Consider the following 11526-nt stretch of genomic DNA (forward strand, 5'->3'; position numbering starts at 1 on the left):
AAGCAAATAAATAATCTTTTTTGCTTAAAATTAACTTGGGTCAGATTTCTGTCACTGGCATTCCTCAGAATTGTCATGTTAATGCAAGTTCTTAATTCTAATGCTATGTGTCTGATTTATTTTCTCTTAAAATACAGAACCTGACAAACAAGGCCCTTTATAAAAACCTCATACACAGCTAGTTTATCTTACGAAATAATCCCAACCAGTGGGTGTGAGGACTGGGTAGTAACAGAGTAATAGGCAAAGTTAACCTAAAGTTTTGTTATCAAGTTTATTATCAGAATGGCCTATAGATGACCAATGCTGCTAGGAACATTTCCAGTATTGCTCATCCTCAAAATGGAATAAAGCAGTAGCTACTGGTCATGCACTCAATATATAATGGTAGGGTAAACCTAGGATAACCACTACTGAATCTCTTTCAAAATTATAAAAATGGGAGGAATACGGCACAACAGACAGTGTTTCAAAGCCATTCTGAATTCAAAAGGTCTGGTCCATTGAGGGAGTAAAAACAGAGCCAGGCCTTATCTTGGTCATGATTGTTCTTGTACTCAAGAACCGGTTATATGGTAGATTAATGCAATTTGCACAATGTTTGTGTTTTTAACTATTTTCAGCTTATCCTTATGGTGAAATAGTGATTATACTGAGACACAAATTTATTTCCTATTAATTCTGTGAGATTCAGAAGTAGGAATCAGTAGGTAGATGAGCAAGCCCTACCTACCGTCCTGCCTCTACTCTGTAGCAGTGAATGCTCTGTCTGTTCCATGTAGTTAGTCTTAGTTCTTCAGGTACAACAAGGACCAGTGGCTAATGGATGAAAGACAGAGAATCTATGATAACCCATGAAATGTATTCTCTTTGGAGCAATGGAAAAAGCACAAGGATACCAACTCCAATCAAGTGATAATGCCTACCTAGAATCTACATTGTTTTACATGAATTTCTGAGGTCATGTTGTGAAAAATAACTCTATCTTTCATCAGTGATGGATAAGAGAATGCAAAGGGTTAGCAGACAAATTTTACTTGGCATTCCTAAAAAAAGTGGTGAGACAGATATCATCTTGGTGATGAAAGGAGGAAACAGTTATTGAATGCCTTTTACCCTGAACTTGTCAAGAATAGCTGCAGTGTGCCAATTCTTCACTCCCAGATTGTATTGCCAGATTGGACATGTATGAGTGTTGAATAGTTTCCTGAAGGCATCTTACATCCTGGCATTGAAATAGTTCTAAGATGAGAAGTAAGAATTACATGCAAGGCCTGAGGCAAGGCATTACCAGGTTACACCAGTGGAAACTTTATAGACAAAGTTCTATAAAGATATTCTCCCATCCACTTTTTATGATATTATACTGTGTAATACCCTGTGTTAATGAGTCAACAAATTTCATAGGATTTTACCAATATGAGGGGTGGCATTCCTGCTGTGAAAGTTTAGGAATATAATTAACCATCTATTACAAATCTGGATTCGACCTTTGAGTAGTAAATCATGCCATTCAAGCTCAGGGCACTGCTATCTAGAGAAGAGTGTCAATGGAATAACAAATAACAAAGCAACACCCTAATAAAATAGGGAAATCCCAGCATTCCTCTTAAAAATAATAGCCTGACCCATATTTATTCTTCCTTTCTGCAAAAATTGGTGTTTTCCCTAAGTTTTTAAGAATAAAACCAACAGATATGAAGCAGAAAAAAATGATAGATGTTAAGAAATTAAGGTGCCTTGTAATGGGTTATAAAATTGTATCTCTTTGTTGCCCATGTACTATTGATGAGCTTGCAATGTTTAAACCTCTTTAATTTATGATAAAACAGTTTTATTTCTTTCAGCAACAGCAGATATAATTTCCTTATCTATCATTAGAATGGTTTAATACCTTCATTAATTCACACATCATAAAGTAGGGAGTGATTTTTATGCCTATCCCAATCACTCTTTGCTCCTGTTCCAGAAAAGAAGGGACTGTTTTTTGCTGATTCCAAAGATAGACCAAAGGAATATCTTTAGGATGTATCACAATTAGAATGGGAAGATAAAGAAATAGGGCTTCTATCATCACTATTTCTTTAGAGCCATGAATAACTAGGGATATAGTTAGGCTTTGGAACAAATCAGAAACCGACATTGCAATTCTGAATGTCTAATTTGAAATCAGCAATGGTGACTCTTGGGAACAGAAAGCTGGGTTACCAGCTCTGGTTACCAAACCCATGGGAGACTTGATATGCTCCTTTCCTACCTTACCCTTTTTCTTAGTGGCACAATTTCTCATGAGCAAAACACATGGCTGGGTTTGTAAGTAGCAGCTCAAGATAACTAAAGATGTTTGAGTCACTGCTCCCAGAGGAGCCTTGAATATTACCTTATTTTCTGCATCTACTTAATATCTCTTCAAAAAGCTCTTTCCCCTATAGAGAGTGCTGCTTGAATTTGTGTTCAAAACATATTGGAGAGAGGGAAGAGGCATTTATAACACTGTAAAAACAAATTAAATGATATGGGCCCTGATGAAACTTATAATTTTTGGTGATTTTCTAAAATTGCTGTGGCATGAAGAATAGCATGTACTATGAAGGAAAGCTCACTGATGAGTTAGTAGACTGGCCACTGGCAACAATTTAAAAACAGAGAGGCCCAGAGGATACTGTGCTAAGAGAAATCCTGATAATTTAGGTCCCATCAGCAATTTTGGGAATGGTGGATTCTAGCTGTCTCATGAAATAATAGGGGCTGCAACACCAAGAATGAAGGATTAGGAATTTAATTATGAGGAAAGGGGATAAATAATCAAAGAAGTAAATATAACCTAAGATATGAAGGGAGATGTATAGCACTCCCATCTTCTACTCATATAAAACATCATTAATCTACAAAAAAACTCTTTAATGCAGAGGACTGAGAAAATCTCAAAACATTTTGCAACAGAAATCTCCAAGCAAACATTCTCAACTTTTTAAAGAGAATTCTATGTGTAATCTGTGAGCTATGATCATGGACAGTTTTATCTCCACTCTAGACCCCCAATATAATGTGTCAGTATGAAGGGAACATTAAAAGTGGATTAAAAAAACAGCTAGCATTTTCACAAACTACATGGAGTGCTCCATCTCACTATTTTAGAATATTTGACATCTATTTGTCACTTTACCATGTATTTATGTGCTTATGATATATTACAATTTACACAGTTATGTAAATGTACTTATGATATATTATAATTTACACAATTATTTCACACACATTACCTTTTTGATCCTTGCAACAGCTACATGAGGTAAAGCAAAGTAAGTATTATTACTAATCTAAGATTAAAAAATAAAAAAGTAAATGCAACATATGAATGAACAACAAAAATAAAACAGCTGATTTGGGGGGCATATTTATATTTACATATATATAAAGATTAATTTTTAAAAAGCCACTTGTGAAAATGAAGTTTAAGAATATTTATTAAGGACTATTCCAAGAAAAGCATCTAAGAATTATTTGCCTACAGTTATAAAGGGTCTTCCTAGTTTTCCTGAGTTCTTACTTGGATCCTGTTTGTAACTAATAGCTACCCTGTCTAATCTGGCAATTCTGTCTCTACATAAACAGTATCTCAAGATGCCAAGATTAGAGAAAGTCAAAAAAACTGCACAATAATATTTCATGGGAAAAAATGTCTTTTTATCCTCCAGGGCATTATAGGTAAGTAGGTAGGTAGGTAGGTAGGTAGGTAGGTAGGTAGGTAGATATTTAATAATTCTTTTAGCTGGCTATATGACTGACTATAAATATAAGGCACATGGCTACTAATGTTCTCCTTTATTTGTCACCTGTGTAGTGTGTCATTGAAATGTAAAAGGCCATTGGTGGACTCACTAACATTCTGGTCTCAGGAGGGATCTGTGGTCAAAAATAATGACTTGCACTCCATCTTAAGAGACACAGTTTCCTCCAGACTTGGATGTCTAGGCTTTTTTTGTAGAATAAGATAGTAGTAGTATTTTCCCTTTAGAAGGAAAAATGTCTCAAACAAAAAGGTATAATGTTGTAAAATGTAGATTTTGTAAAAAGAACAAAGTGGAAGGGCTCGAAGTATTTGATTTTAGGGTTATTATACTCTAGCAATCAAGAAAGTATTGGCATAAACATGGATATATATCTTAAAGGAATAGAATAGATGGTTTCAGAAATAGACCCACATATTTGTAGAAAATTGATATTTGACAGAGGTGCCAAAGCAATTCAAGAATAATTTTTATTTCAACAAATGGTACTGGACAATGGATAGCCATATTAAAAGCAAACAAACAAACAAAAATAAAAAACATCTGTCTGTTTCCTCACACTACATACAAAAATTAAAATGGATCAAAATCTGTAAGAGCTAGGGCTATAAAATTTCTAGAAAAAATGTAAGAGAAAAATCATAATGACCCTGAATTCAGCAACAATTCTTTAAATAGGACATAAAAAGCACAGAAAAAACACGTAAATTGGGCTTAATCATAATTAAGAGCACTTGTTCTCCAAAATATACTATTAAAACAAAAGGAAAGTCACAGATAATGGGAAAATATTTGCAGAACAAATATTTGACAGAGAGCACTTATCTAAAATATATGTAAGTCTATGATAAAACAAATGCCTAACAAAAAGGAGCAGAATATTTCAACAGATATTTTACTAAAGAAAGATATGTGAATGGAAAATGAGCACATAAAAAGATATTCATCATTAGTCATTAAAGGAATGCAAATTTAAACCACAATGAGGTGCTATACTTCCACTATAAGGGTTAACATTAGAAAGAATGATCATATTAAAAAGAAAAAAGAAAGAGACTGATCCTATCAAGCATCCCTAAGGATAGAAGCAAAGGAAAATCTCATGCACGAGTGGTGGGGATTAAAATGTTACAGACATTTGGAAAGCAGTTATATAGTTTCTTAAAAAGAGAAACAAATGCCCATTGCTAAGCACTGTGGTATGGGCAGATCACATATATTCTCAGTGCCCCAGTTTCTTCTTCTTCTTTTTTTTTTTTTTGCTTGACTTTTTCAAGAAGATGATGAGAGCACCCACCTCATTGTGCCATTGTGACAACCAAATTTGTTAGTACGTGTATAATATATAGAATAGCCACTGACACATAAGTACTATTTAGGCATCTGATATTACTAGTCTGATTTTTACTAATGCTATTTTTTCTAATCCTAAACTAGGATCCATTTTAACTCCCATAATTTATCACCCCCTTCCTTATAGATAATGCCCCTGTTGTCTTTTCTAATGGAACATTTTGATTTGGAACATCTTTTTGATTATACAGGGAAGAGTTATATTCTTACTGATGGATGTCCAGATGAGAGATTTGTTTCCCCAGGCAGAATTGATCCCATCCTTTCTCAGCATAGACTTTGAGGAAATTAATCAGTTTGCTTTTCCTTAAGATAAGATACATCAATAAATCTGATGCTTCATTTATATATCTTGTACCCAGAAAATAATTATCTTCTCTCTTGAACAGCAGACTATCTAGTCAAATAAAATCATTGGAAGTGACAATTTCATTAAATACAAAAATTAGGATACTTATTTAAAATGTTCACAGATTAATTTTTCTCCAATACACTGTGTATACATTTCTCATCATTTGTTTCACTCCACACCCCAAACATACTTACATATGATTAAATTTACCTTTCTGTCCCTTAACTTTCAGATGTTTGTATATATTGGCTTTCCAACTGTTTGGCCTCTTAAAGATCTTTCTCTGGAAAACAATCTGTTAGTTTACGAAATCTTTTGATTAAGCCTAGACATGAGGCTAGGAAATTGGTAATTACAAATCACATCCCATTCTCCACTATTCTAAAACTTCACAAAATTACAAATAATTAAATAAGCTTAAAAATAATAGAAGTAGAGTATTTAAAGGTTCTAAGAGCATATTAAAAGATATTTTTAAAATATGCTATTACTTTAGAAATTAAACCGCTTTGATCAGCTAGTAAGAGATTTTAAAGATTTTATTTATTCATTTGAGACACAGAGATACAGAGAGAGAGAGAGAGCATGAGCAGGGGAGAGAGGCAGAGGGAGAGGGAGAAGTAGGCTCCCTGCTGAGCCAGGAGCCCGATGTGGGGCTTGATCCCAGGACCCTGGGATCATGACCTGAGCCGAAGGCAGACGCCCAACCATCTGAGCCACCCAGGCGCCCCCAGCTAGTAAGAGATTAAAGCTATGTTTAAAAATACATTTAAATTAAAATGTAGTTATAAGGTATAATATAGTCACTTATAAAGTCTCATCTTGCTCGAAAAACCTAATGAAAGTAAATGTCTTTTGCACATTTAGGCATGGCTTATGACATCTATATTATCCTGGAGGAAAAAATAACAATTTTGCAGCTCAATGAGAATACCAAAATTGATTTAAGCTTCCTTTCACTGGAGCAAAAATTTATTACATTCATCATGACCAAGTAAGAGTTTAATTTTCTTTTTTTTTTTTTTAAGATTTTTATTTATTTATTTGACAGAGAGAGACACAGCGAGAGAGGGAACACAAGCAGGGGGAGTGGGAGAGGGAGAAGCAGGCTCCCCGCAGAGCAGGGAGCCCGACGCGGGACTCGATCCCAGGACCCTGGGATCATGACCTGACCTGAAGGCAGTCGCTTAACCAACTGAGCCACCCAGGCGCCCAAGAGTTTAATTTTCTAATAAGATTTTTATCAGTATTAAAAAAGAAACCAGTTTGCCTTCTCTACAAAGGATATTTCTAAGTCATTTAAAATGGTTACTTTTTGGGTGCCTGGGTGGCTCAGTTGGTTAAGCGACTGCCTTTGGCTCAGGTCATGATCCTGGAGTCCCGGGATAGAGTCCCGCATCGGGCTCCCTGGTCGGCGGGGAGTCTGCTTCTCCCTCTGACCCTCCTCCCTCTCATGCTCTCTGTATCTCATTCTCTCTGTCTCAAATAAATAAATAAAATCTTTAAAAATAAAAATAAAAAAATAAAATGGTTACTTTTTTATGAAAAAGTTTGAGGCAAATGTTTTGTTGGGGTTTTTTTTGCTTATTTGTTTGTTTGTCTTTTACTGGACATGAATTTGCTGAAGATCATTCCAAATGGAAAAACTTTGAGAAAATCTTCAATTATTTACAAAAATGAAAGTACAGAGGTATTATGGACTCCTGGTTTCTGGTGCAGAATGTGAGGAACTTAGAAGTTGCCACTCCATCCTGAAAACAAGGAAAACACTAAACAAACTGAAAAATAACAAATTTTGGGGGGATCTGACAGAAAAGTGATGTTTCAGGGTAAACCACTGCCCCCAGATTCGGAGGGACACACAGGCAGACACAGAGAATCATAATTTACTGGAGCAGAAACCTCTGTGGAAACCAATGGTAAGGTAGGAAAACTTGAATTATAATTGATAAATTGTTGGAGGCTCATTGTAGACAAATATGAGAATTAAAAGCTCTGGAGGAATCTAGTAATAGAGTGGGCTTTCCACACTTTTGTGAGTTTTACCTGTAAAAGCTCTACCTAATCCTCACAGTAAATATCAGAGAAAAATCCCCTTTTGGTTTCAGCAGGGGGTGAGGAAAAGGGCCCATTTGGAAATACCTCAGAGCATTCCATTCTTAACAAGGCCTATTCTCAAGGGAAACAATTTTACTAGAACCTAGCCTGCTGGAGTTTTATTAGAGACTAACCTACCCAGGGGTGGGGAGAGTGATATCCAACTCTAGTCAGCTCTAAGTTTCCATATGAGGAATAGAACCACCTGACTCCAACCCCTCTAGCCTTCCCCATAAGGGAAGTGAAATACATAGCTGTGGCCTCTCCAGTCATCCTGTCTTACCTAAGGGGGAGGAGGAGACTGAGAAGAGCGTGATAAAGTTCATCATCTAGGCTCACAAAAAGACTAAGACCTAATCATAGGACTATAGTATTCTCCCCTACTCATTACATTATTAAAGATCTATTTTTGCCTTTTAGTATACCCTATAATATTTTGTTGAAAAGCAGAGTAATGATTTAGAAAAACTATGACCAATATGCTAAAGGCTTTAATGGAAAAAGTAGTCAATATGCAAGAACAAATAGATGAAATAAGTGAGAAGATGAGAATTCTAAGAAAGAATAAAAAGCACCAGGGATTAAAAACACTGTAATAGAAATGAAGACTGTCCTTTTTTTTTTTTTTTTTTTTTAATGAAGACTGTCCTTGATGGGCTCATTAGTAGACCAGACATAGCTGATGAAAGAGTCTCTAAGTTTAAAGACATGACAATTCAAATTTCTAAAGCTGAAAAACAAAAATAAAATAGTGAAAAAAGAGAAGAGAGTATCCAAGAGCTATAGGAAAACTACAAAATGTATAAAATACACATGATTGAAATACCAGAAGGAGGGGAAATAGAGAAAGGAACAGAAGTGATATTTGAAACAATAATGACAAGAGAATTTCCCCCAAATTAATGGCAGACACCAAATCACAGATCCAGAAAGCTCAGAGAATGCCAAGAAGAATAAATAAATAAATAGATAGATAGATAGATAGATAGATAGATAGATAGATAAATAAATAAATAAGACACCTAGGCATTTTATACTCAAAACTCAGAAAGTCAAAGATAAAAAAAATCTTGAAAGAAGGTAGAAGATAAAACATCAGACCTGTGGATGAAAAAAGATAAGAATTTCATCCAACTTCTCAAAAATCATGCATGCAAAAAAAGAGTAGACTGAATATTTAAAGGATTGAGAGATTTAAAACAACGTGTTGAGAGATTAAAAACTCATACCTAGAACTTTTTACTCTACAAAATATCCTTCAAAAGTGAAGGAGAATTAAAGACTTTCTCAGAAAAGCAAAAATCAAGGGAATTTATTTCCACAAGGTCTGTCTTTTAAGAAATTATAAAAGTGTTTTTGAGAAATGGAAAATGATATAGTTCAGACACTTGGATCTATATAAAGAAAGGAGGAGAATTGGAAAAAGAATAAGCAAAGGTAAAGTGAAAACTTTTATTTTTCTTATTCTTAGTTGATTTACAAATCACTGTTCAAAATAATATTCATGTATGCAATTATGGGTGTGCAGAAAATATGCTTATGTATAAGTTAAATGAATGACAGCAATGATACAAGAGATGATGTAATTAGGATTATTTTGTTTTTATTAGATACTTTCACTACCCATGAAGTGATACAGTGTTATTATAAAGTGGACTTGGGGGACACCTGGGTGGTGCAGTCGGTTAAGAATCAGACTCTTGGTTTCAGCTCAGGTCATGGTCTCAGGGTCCTGAGATCAAGCCCCTTGTCAGGCTCTGGGCTCAGTGTGGAGTCTGTTTAAGACTCTCTCCCTCTCCCTCTGCTTTCCCCGCTCACTCTCTCTCTCAAGATTTATAAATAAATCTTATAAAACAAACCAACAACAACAAAAAAGAAAGTGGACATGAGTTGTGAATGTATAAGTCAAACCCTAGGGCAACCACTAATTTTTTTTCCCAATAAACCCAGTTGATACAACAAAAAAGGGGAGAAAAATGGAGTCATATAACTCCCAATTAAAACCCAAAAGGCAAAAAAAAATTTGAAGACAAAAATAGGAACAAAGAGCAAGGGCAACAACTGGAAAATAGTAAAAATAAATATGGTTGATATGATTCCAACTATATCAATAATCCCCTAAAATATCAATGGTGTAAAGACACTAATTAAAAGACAGAGATTGTCAGATTGAATAAAAACACAAGACCCAGTTGTTGTTGTTTAGAAAAATTATCTGTAAACATAAAGACATGTAGATTAAAAGGAACAGGATACAGAAAGATATTCCATGTTATCACTAATCAAAAAAAAAAAAAAAAAACAGATGAAGTTCTATTAATTTCCAACAGAGCAGATTGCAGAACAGTCAAAGTTATCATGGATAAAGAGAGCCATTACATGGTAAAGGGGTCAGTACTCCAAGAAGACAACAATTCTCACTGTATATAAACCTAACAACAAAGTGTCAAAATATATGAAGTAAAAACTGATACAACTACAAGGAGTAAAAGATAAATCCACTATTATATTTGGAAACTTGAATACTTCTCTATGAAAAATGGATCAATGAGGCAAAAAATCAGTAAGGGCATAGTAGAACTCAATAGCACTATGAATCAACTGGATATAATTGACATCTATTTCATACAATAAAGGCAGATTACACATTCTTTTTGAAATTCACATGGAATATTCAACAAAATAAACCACATTCTGTGCCATAAAACACATCTAAGGTATTATGATCAATATTGTTTTCACAAGTAATTTATATGCTATACTTTGATTCTTTCTGAAACAAGATGAAAGTAATAAAAAAGTGAAAGGAAATTATGAATTTCTGAAATTCTATGTTTCCAAAACCATGTCCTAAGACAATACAGAATAATAAATAAATAACACAGCTTGAAAGATAAGACTAACACATATAAAATAGTATTACATATTTAAGTGCTTATAGTTCCTCTGTCCTTATTAATAAGTAAGGCAGAGCTGGAGAAATAAAAATCTTTACAAATCAAAGTACAACATAACCCTGGAACTAATAAGCAATTATAACAAGGTTGCAGGATATAAGGTTAATATACAATAGTTGATTGCTTTTTCTACATACCAACAATAAACCAATGAAATTTGAAATTAAAAACATAATCCCATTTACATTAGAACCCCCAAAATGAAATGTTTAGGTACAAATCTAATAAAATATATCAAAATCTATATGAGGAAAACTATAAAATTCTGATGAATAATATAAAGAAAGAATGAAATAAATGGAGAAATATTTCATGCTCACAGATAGGAAGATTCAGTATTGTCAAGATGTCAGTTTTTCCCAAAGTGATATATAGATTCAGTGCAATCCCAATCAAAATCCCAGCATGTTATTTCGTGGATCTTAACAAATGTAGTCTAAAGTTTTTGTTTTGTTTACATTTTTTAAATTTTATTATGTTAATCACTATACATTACATCATTATTTATTTATTTATTTATTTTTTCTACGGAGCAAGCTCCTATTCCATCTCCCTGCTCCAAAAATCCATTTAATATATTGTCCTCAGATAGAGGACATATCAGATATTAAACTGATAAGAACAGATACTACACTTGATCTTAGCCAAAAGGCCGAGAAGCGATACATCATTAGTTTTTGATGTAGTGTTCCATGATTCATTGTTTGCGTATAACACCCAGTGCTCCATGCAGTACGTGCCCTCTTTAATACCCATCACCAGGTTAACCCATCCCCCCACCCCCCGCCCCTCTTGAACCCTCATTTTGTTTCTCAGAGTCCATAGTCTCTCATGGTTCATCTCCCCCTCTGGTTTCCCGCCCCCTTTATTTTTCCCTTCCTACTATCTTCCTTTTTTTTTTTTTTTAACATATAATATATTATTTGTTTCAGAGGTACAGGTCTGTGATTCAACAGTCTTACACAATTCACAGCAC

At 34.2% G+C, this 11526-nt stretch overlaps 1 non-coding gene across 1 annotated transcript; it reads right to left on the reverse strand.

Annotated features, from left to right (window-relative positions):
* Positions 1–11022: 11022 nt before the first annotated feature.
* LOC117998756 lies at positions 11023–11214 on the reverse strand. Its single transcript, XR_004676072.1, has one exon. It is a non-coding gene; the product is annotated as a U2 spliceosomal RNA (small nuclear RNA).
* Positions 11215–11526: the final 312 nt, after the last annotated feature.

The sequence above is a fragment of the Mirounga leonina genome, unplaced genomic scaffold, assembly GCF_011800145.1.
Source record: "Mirounga leonina isolate KUSES-001 unplaced genomic scaffold, KU_Mleo_1.0 Mir_114, whole genome shotgun sequence".
In the NCBI taxonomy this organism is placed as follows: Eukaryota; Metazoa; Chordata; class Mammalia; order Carnivora; family Phocidae; genus Mirounga; species Mirounga leonina.